Raw genomic sequence first — 9,241 nt, 5'->3', positions numbered from 1 at the left:
GATTACTACACTCATTTTTATAGCCTTTTAAGTCATATAAATAATATCATATTCTAAAAGCATAACTTACCACCATGCTATTCTTCTTGTCAATGATGGCTTCTCGAAGATATACTTAATGAGATTCAACTTTGCTATGAGCCATATAGTGTGATAAAACATGTATTGTCTAAGCCGTCAAGCTGTCCAAGCTAATGCACAACATATATTCTCTAATGGTGAGTACTTGGACTCATAATCAATAAACTTCTTACTCAAGTAGTAAATTACTCGTTCTTTTTAGTTAGTTTCATCTCTTTGCCCCAACATACATCTCATTGATTTTTCATGTACTGTTAAGTATAAAATCAAAGGCTTCCCTGAAACAGGTGGCACCAATATGGGCAGATTTGATAAGTACTCTTTGATTTTGTCAAAAGTTTCTTGGCATTCATCATTCCATTCTCTTGGATCATGTTTTCTAAGAAGCTTGAAAATAAGGTCGCACTTGTAGGTAAGTTGAGAGATGAAACGAGCAATATAATTCAATCTTCTCATAAAGCCTCACACCTCTTTTGACGTACGAGGTGGAGATAAATTTTGAATTGCTTGTATCTTATCTGGATCCACTTTGATTTCTCTTTCACTGATCATAAAGCCTAATAGTTTTTTTGATCTGACACCAAATGTACATTTGACAAGATTCAACTTCAACTAAAACCTTTTCAATCTATCAAATAGCTTTTTGAGATTAACTACATGATCCTCTCTTTCATGAGATTTTACGATCATATCATCCATATATACTTTTATTTCTTCAGGTATCATATCATGAAATAGAGTTACTATGGCTCTTTGATAAGTAGCATCAATATTTTTCAACATAAAAGGCATATCTTTGTAATAGAATGTTCTTCACATGGTTATAAATATGGTTTTCTCCATATCATCCTAGCCATCTTGATCTGATTATAGCATGAGAAGCCATTTATAAATAAAAATATGGAGTGCCTAGCAGTATTATCCACTAGAGTATCGATATGGGATAAAAAAAGTTATCTTTGGGACTCACCTTATTCAGATCTCGATAATCGACACACATTCTTATTTTTTCATCCTTCTTGAGAACTAGCACTATATTGGCTACCAATTCAAGATATTTTACCACCTCTAAAAATTTGACATCAAATTGCTTCTTTACTTTCTCTTTAATTTTCAGCAGTATCTTTGGCTTTATGCGCCTTAGCTTTTGTTGTACTGGCTTGCATTTTGGTTTCAAATGTAACTTGTGCTCTACAATATCAGTGCTGAGTCCTAGCATATCCTGGTAAGACTACGTGAACACATTCACATATTCTTGAAGCAGTTCTTCTAGCTTTTACCTTTCAACTAGTAAAAAAGATATACCAACTTTGACCTCTCTTTTATTTTCACCATCTCTCAAATACACTAATTTGATAATTTTTTAGTAGGGTTCAATTGGCTTATCTTCATATTCTATTAATTTTAACAAATCAGAAGACAATATGTAGTTATCTGAATCTTCTTCATTATCAAGTTCATCAACATGAATTAGGTTTTCGAAATCAAATCTGAGATTATTACCATGATTATCTTCGTGTTTATTATTTGAGACCCTATAAAAGGTAAAATGAAGAGAATATTGGTACATAAAAAATGGAATGGCAAGAAAATGATGGAAGAGAAAATGGAAAGCAAAATAAAAGTAAAAATAATAGAAGAAATACAGATGTATTTTCTAAGTCTTTTATTAAAATGACAAACATAAAGATACCATAAAAGATCACACAATGCTCATAAAAATAATTAGGGATTTAAAGTTCTACAATATATTACTTTTCAGAAGTTTTAAAAATAATAGGCAACTCTACGACTCTTCAGTTATTTAGCTCAAAATCTGAAGGATAAAGGTGCACGAACAGCTCTTCATCTCGCCTCTTCTTTTCTTCATCATCCATCATTTGAATTGCCAACTCAAAAAACTCTTCCACGAATCCTACACTTAGGGCTCCAGGTAAATCTGAATAAATATATCATCCCGAACGAAAAGAATCATAGAGGTATGGAATGACCATATGCTTTGATTTTGACTTATATCCCCCAAGATTAGCCATCCTCTTATCTTTTTTTTCATTCACCATTTTCATTCTGTCCCTTCTTGTTGGCTTATATCCTAAGCCAAATCTATCTTTCTTGTTATATACTGTCGGTGGCTCTATGATTCCTTGTAGGTTCTTTCCTAATCCAGTTCCAGGTTACCATCCCATTTCAGTCAACTATTTAATGACCATTTTAGTAGTCGTAGACAGGTGTGGTGAATATAATTTAGATCCTTCAGTCATATAGGTAGCATTAGCAATATCGAAAGATTTATATGAGCACTTAAAGGATTCATCTGCTACTTCTACATAAGGAGTATTTACTGGTTGGGTAACTAGTAAATCTTTATCTCCTATCACATATGTCAATTTTTTATCAACAATGAATTTAACTTTTTGATGTAATAAAGATGGAACAGCACTCACCATATGAATCCACGGTCTATCTAATAAGCAATTGTATGAAAGAGAGATATCTATAACTTAAAATTTTACATTGAAAGTGCACGAACCAATTTGTAATGACATTTCTATGTCTTTCAACACCTCTATTCAGGTTTCATTAAAGGTTCGAACTGTCATATAACTAGGTTTCATGTAAGATTCATCCACAAGTAATTTTGCCAAATTAGTCATGGGCATAACATTAATGGATGAGCCATTATCAATTAAAACCTTAGCCATTATATGACTCTTGTATTTCACAATAATCTAAAAAGCCTTGGTACTTTCTCGACCTTCAGGAGAAATCTTTTCATTACTGAAAGAGATATAGTTTAAAATTATCAGATTGCCAACAAGTTACTCTATGTACTTAACGGATACATTATGAGACACATATGCTTGATAGAGTACTTTTAGTAGAGCATTACGGTATGACTCTGAGCTTAGCAATAACGATAATAGTAAAATTTTAGTTGGCATCTTGTTAAGCTGTTCTACTACGCTATACTCGCTATATTTTATTAACTTTAGAAATTCACAAGGTTCACTCTCAGAGATCAATTTTTGACATTCTTTTTTTGAGACTGCAATAGGATTATTCTAACTTTTTTCTTCTTCTCTCATATTTGCTTTCTCTTTTCTGACTTTCTCTAAAGCTTATGGAGTATAACATCTTTTACTTCGAGTCATACCTTCTATGCCCATTATGTTCGTAATATCTGGGTTGACTACGACATTATAATTATACTTTCACAGTATTACTTTACCATTCTGGTATGAAAAAGGGCTAAAAATTTTAATTATAACTACTGGTTGGAAGACGGGCTTTCTAGCTTCAGTGTCAGCTTCTCATCATAATAAATAGTTACTGATCTATGCATAAACTTATTTTTTAAATCAATGGTAGACACTTCAGCTTTCATCAACTCTTATCTTTTTTCGTAAAACTCTAATCGACCCGTATCCATCAACTTTTGCACCTCTTGATGAAATTGGTAATAACTCTTGATAGAATGTCCCAAAGCACCCTTGTGATAATTACAACTCTCAATGGGGTTAATCGTTTAGAGCAATGTTGATGTTCTATTGACTTTAACATATCAGCCTTAACCAAGGCTTCAAACACCTTAGCCATCAGAGTTTTGACTTTCTCTATCCTTTTCTTTACATAGTTTGCTTGCCCATCAATTAAAACATTTATTGATAGTTTGGTATGGTTCGGTAAAGGGTTCTCATTAGCATTTGGAGTTTCTCATTGGCTGGTTTCAAAATTTAACACTTCTTCATTGATTAATCCTTATACTTTACGTTTTAGGGCAACACAATTCTTAGTGAAATGATCTGATTTTCCACAGTGATAATCACAATGTGCATTGAGGTCATACCATTTGAAAAATGAAGGTTTCAAAGGCTCAACAATAACAGGGGCTAGTAAATGTTTTTTGACAAGTTGAGGGTATAGATCCGTATATGTCATGTGTATGGGATCGAAAGTGATTTTTTCTTGAGTTATTTTTAGGGCTCTTAGACCATTACTAGGTCTGCATTATGGTCTGGTAAGTGCAGCAGGATGGTTATAGGAATAAGTGAATGTCCAAAAAAATGATTGAAACTGAGGTGGATAAGATGGTTATGGTAATGGCTGGTATGGCTGATATGGATGAGGAGTGGATGTGATATTATTTATGAGAAGGTAATGGATTTGATAGACTGGCGTAGGGTAGAGTGTGAAACCTTTGAATTGTTACCCCATGTAGTTCACCACTTGAGCTTCATTCTCTTTCTTTTTGGGAACTCTATTTTTCTTTACTCCACTCGTCTCTCCTGCATCAAGCTTGCCATTTTTATGACATTTTTTATAATCTCACCAGATATCACCATATCTGTAAAGTTTTTGGTTACATTACCTATCAATCTCTCATAGTACGATACTTTCAAAGTGTTTACAAATAAGACAGTTGTCTCTTTCTTGGTGAGAGAAGGTTAAACTTGTGCAGTCACATATCTCCATCTCTGTACATACTCTTTAAAATTTTTTGTTATCTTTTTTTCATATTTTGTAGAGATATACGATCTGAAACCAGATCCGTGACATATTGATATTGTGTAAAAAATGCCCTTGTGTGTTCTTGTCAAGAATGAATACGAGTACTGTCTAATTGAACATACCATCTGGCTGTAAATCCCGTAAGGCTATCTTGAAATACATATATCAACAACTTTTCATCACAAACATGTGCTATCATTTTACAACAATACATGGTGATATGGGTCATTGGGCATTTTATGCCATCATATTTTTCAAATTTAAGAACCTTGAATTTAGGTGGAATAACCATGTCTCGAACCAAACAAAGGTTAGTTGCATCTGTAGAGCCACAAAAATTTATTCTCTCTACGGCCTTAAATTTTACTTTTAATATTTTTATCTTCTATTGGGCACTGGTATCTTCTACTTTTTCAAGTGTCTGCATCACTAACTTTTCTCTCTCATTAGGATCATCCAAATTAGGAATAAGATTGGCTCGAGTGATTTTTTCATCATAACGGGGTTAACAAAACTTTAGAATTATCTTATAGTAGGTGTGGATATCATTCCTAGATAAGGATTGGGATATCCATCGGGAGTGAAAATTTATACTCTAGTTTTTTAAGAAGGTTGGGTCGATCGTGGCTCAAACTCTGAAGGGTAAACATGATCTATCATATATGGCGATTGCTCTTGAAAACTGAGATTTTTTTTCACTGTTTTTTCCTTGTCAAGTTTTTTGAGCATATCTATTATTACTAAGATCCCATCTTAGTTCTTCTTAAGTTTCTCGATTTTCTAAAATCTATTGGCTTGTTCTTGCTCCATGATTTTTGTTTGAGTCCTAGTATTATATGAATGACAAGTAGATTGTGTCAAAATGTTTGATGGGCGAGCTATTCTTGAACTTTTTTTACCACAAAGTTTTTTTTTTTAAAAAAAAATCAGAATGCCATGTATTGAAAATTTTATATTTTTTTCACTTATTTTATGAAAATGATGTACATGATACATGAATGCAAATGGGAGATATTTGCTTGGATGAATTTCAATATTAAAAATTTTTATTGATTCCATACAATTTTTATTATATGGGATTTATCATTCTAGAATTATATCCATAAAAATGTTTGACTTATTTATAATGGTCCTTTGCTTCGTCTAGAAAGTTCACTAGGTACTGTCCATATTCTCTTATGGGATTGACTTCTCTTCTTAACACTTCTACCTTTGCAAGCATCTTACATGCTTTTTTCATTGTTTTGCAAACTTGATTAGTTAGGTGCTCTATGTACTATTGTTTCCACAAGCATTTTTGCTTTTCATCTCGTATGAGCATCCATTTTTGAATCACATGTAAAGATCCAATCTTTTTTTTTTCTATGCCACTCATCTATTATTGTTGAAAAATGGCTCTTGTGGTCTTGCAGTTGCATCTCTAACCCTTGGATCACTTGGTGAAGTGATTCTTTTTCATTTAGAACTTTAAAATGCTTTCTTCTCTCTTTTGCGAGCATGGCTTTCAACCTTTCCTTTTCTTTTTGGCATTCCACCAATTTTGCTAAAGTTGTAGAGTATAACCCCTTCCAATTCTAACATTCTTGAAAAATTTTGGTGGTTTCCTTTTGCTTTTCTTAAGCTGTGCCCTTCCATCGGTTTATTTCCTTTCGAAGCTCATCCATTTCACGTTACCAACTAAATAAGACTTAGTGACTTTTTCTGTCTTGAATTGAACTCGTAACCTCTTATTTTTTTGGTGCAGATCTTTCAAATCATTGTTGGCCACATCTCATTCTTTTATGGCTTTTTCTAATCTACTCTATTGTATCTTTGTTTCATATTTTAATTGTCCCACCTTCTCGTGAAGTCTCTAATTCTCTTCTTATTTTTTCTTTTTCAGCTTCTAATTCTTTTTTCATAAACTCAACTTCTGATAATTATACTTCTTCTGAAAGATTAGCTAATCGATGTGAGCTATCATTAAGAGGGAGTATTATATCTCTAAGCCACTTTATTTTCTAAATTTGATAATCATGAGTGACTTTGTCAATGAGAGGCCCCAATCTCATTTTTTATGTTATCTTTCATGCTTGGATCAACTGCTTTAAGGTTCTTGGTGGATTCGACTCCTCGTAAATAAATTTTACTTGAACCAAGTCATGAGTAGCAAGAACAAACTGCATTGCACCAAATTGCTTAAGCACCATTAACGGAGCTTAATTTACAACACCCCATAGTCATAACAGCGATATCCATGGCTCATTTCTTTTACGATACAACAAAGGCACATAAGGCATCTAAGGTACCATCCATTCAATTTTATCTCTGGTTAGCCTTCGCAGGAATAAAACCCACTCTTTCTTGGTCTTCAACGTCGACCATTGACTTTTACAGAACTCTTCGATTGGTGCCTTATTTCGAAGATATAGTTTTGAGAATGCACTCTTCCCATACTTGAAATGACTTCTGACCCATACATACAATAGTGGCGCACATCCTATGAACCATCTTTTTTCATTTCGTTGACTGAAATTTAGTAACCTGATGGTTTGAGCTAAGACTGCTAAAGAAGGATTAACTACTTAAGTTTCAATTTACTTAAAAAAATCTATCACAGTTATCTCAATATAACCCAAAGTCTTCAAAAAGATCACCATTCCATACAATGATAGAGCAAACACAAACATTCATTGCTCATCATTTAAATACCCTTAAATGAAGTTTTAGAGAAAGTCTCAACGGATATCGAGATGTTCACTTTTAGGTTTCGTAAAAGAATCAATGGTTTCTACTTTAATCCTCATAAGCTTGGCTAACTTTTTATGATAACCTAATTTTGGCTTTCGAGTAAACACTTTACCTGGACACTTTAGTTTTATTCCAAGCAAAATTGAATACTCTTTAATAGTTGACACCAAATCTTTTTGATTAAAAGTGAAGTATCTATAGGATGGATCCCAAAACTGTATAGCTGCTCTGACCAGCTATTCATCAATCACTACTGGAATGAGGGATGCAACCTGCCCATACTTCTTGTAAAAGCTTTTTTTTTTATTTTCATTTAACTGACCCCAAATGATGGCTAAATCTTTTAAATCATTCTATGTGAGATTCAAATGCACCTTTTCGATTAACTTAGACATAGAGCTGATAGGCCAGCAATCTCCATTCTTTTGTTGAGCTTCTTTCGACCAAACATGTACTTCATTATACGGCTCACATGGGACATTGGCTAAGGATAAACAAATTTGTAATTCTATGGGATCCATGAAAACTTCTTGAGAGAAATATATCCTAGAACAAATATCTCGATGCAAAACTATATGATATGATTAATGCAAAAAAAAAAAAATGAAACGAAATTGAATTAGTGTGAGGATGCGGTTTAAAAACAACATTTTTTTTTTAGTTTTGAGTTTTTTAGTTTAGTTTTGTTTTATATTACACACAACTTTTATTCTTAGGTATTTCTTATAAGAAGATAGATGATGCTCTACTTAAGGCTGGTTTCCTAGGCTTATTACATGCTAGATTTGGATTGACACCTGTCTAAAGGCTTTCAAATTGTTCCTCACTATCGTCCACGTTGGATTAGTGAGGCACCCCGATCATCACCTATTACAAGCTACGAATGAAAATGATTCAATTTGAGTGAAAGCATTTCGCTTGCCATTACGGAGGTTATCACATCATGAGGGCATAGGTACTCTACTTCCTCCTATAAGGGATGGAGCCTGGGTATAGAGCTCATACATGAGATGCATCATGTCATTGTATGTGCAAGTATATCTTAATTTATTAAGAGTAATAGATACAGAAAAATAAACCATAAGAGGTATAGTAAAAGAAACATGAGGGAATTTTTTCTTTTTGCTTTCGATCTTTTTTTTTTACCTTTTTTTTGTTGAAAGTGAAACATAAAAATCTAAGAAACCGATTAGGACTATTTAAATCAAAATTTGATGATAACACGTAGTTAATTTTGGCCTAACTTTAAAAAACAAATGGTTTTTCCAGCGGAGTCGCCAAGCTATCGTAACGGTTTTGTGTCCGCCTGATGAATTTGAAAATGAAATAAAAAATAACGGAGTTGCCACCAATTTTTTTTGGCTAAGTGCGATTAGCCACCTATTAAAGCATATCATTTTAATGAAATCTTAAAATTAATTAAAATTTATTAAAAGGATAATTTTAGGATCTGCGCAACAGTCTGGGTTTGAAAGTCGGTTACGTGTGGGAAAGGATTAGCATCCCCACAATGCCCGTTTAAAATAATACCAATTAATTACGTGTTATCCGTTAATTTTGATAAAAACAATCTTATTTTCAACATTTAAAAATAATAATACTTTTTTTTTATTTTTCATTTATTAAAAATTATTTTTTAAAACTTATTTCATATTTATTATTCAAGTTTAATTCAATAAAAATAAATTTGAACCCTTTTAATGAAATAATTCTTAAAATATTCTAGTACGTTGGTAATATTAGAAGAACTTTTTCTCACCTAAAAATTTCTTAGGCATAGCCTCTCGAAATACCTTAGAATCTCATCCTCGGAGGTCCAAATTTTTTTTCGTAAAAATTATGTCATGCATGCAATGCAAATAATTACATGTTGATGCACACATCTTATTTTTTATTTAAAAAAATTTATTAATTTTTATTA

This window comes from Durio zibethinus, chromosome 26 (assembly GCF_047325235.1).
Source record: "Durio zibethinus cultivar Kanyao isolate XHJ-2024 chromosome 26, ASM4732523v1, whole genome shotgun sequence".
Taxonomy (NCBI): domain Eukaryota; kingdom Viridiplantae; phylum Streptophyta; class Magnoliopsida; order Malvales; family Malvaceae; genus Durio; species Durio zibethinus.
The sequence above is the reverse complement of the archived record's forward strand: the minus strand, read 5'-3'. Positions refer to the sequence as shown.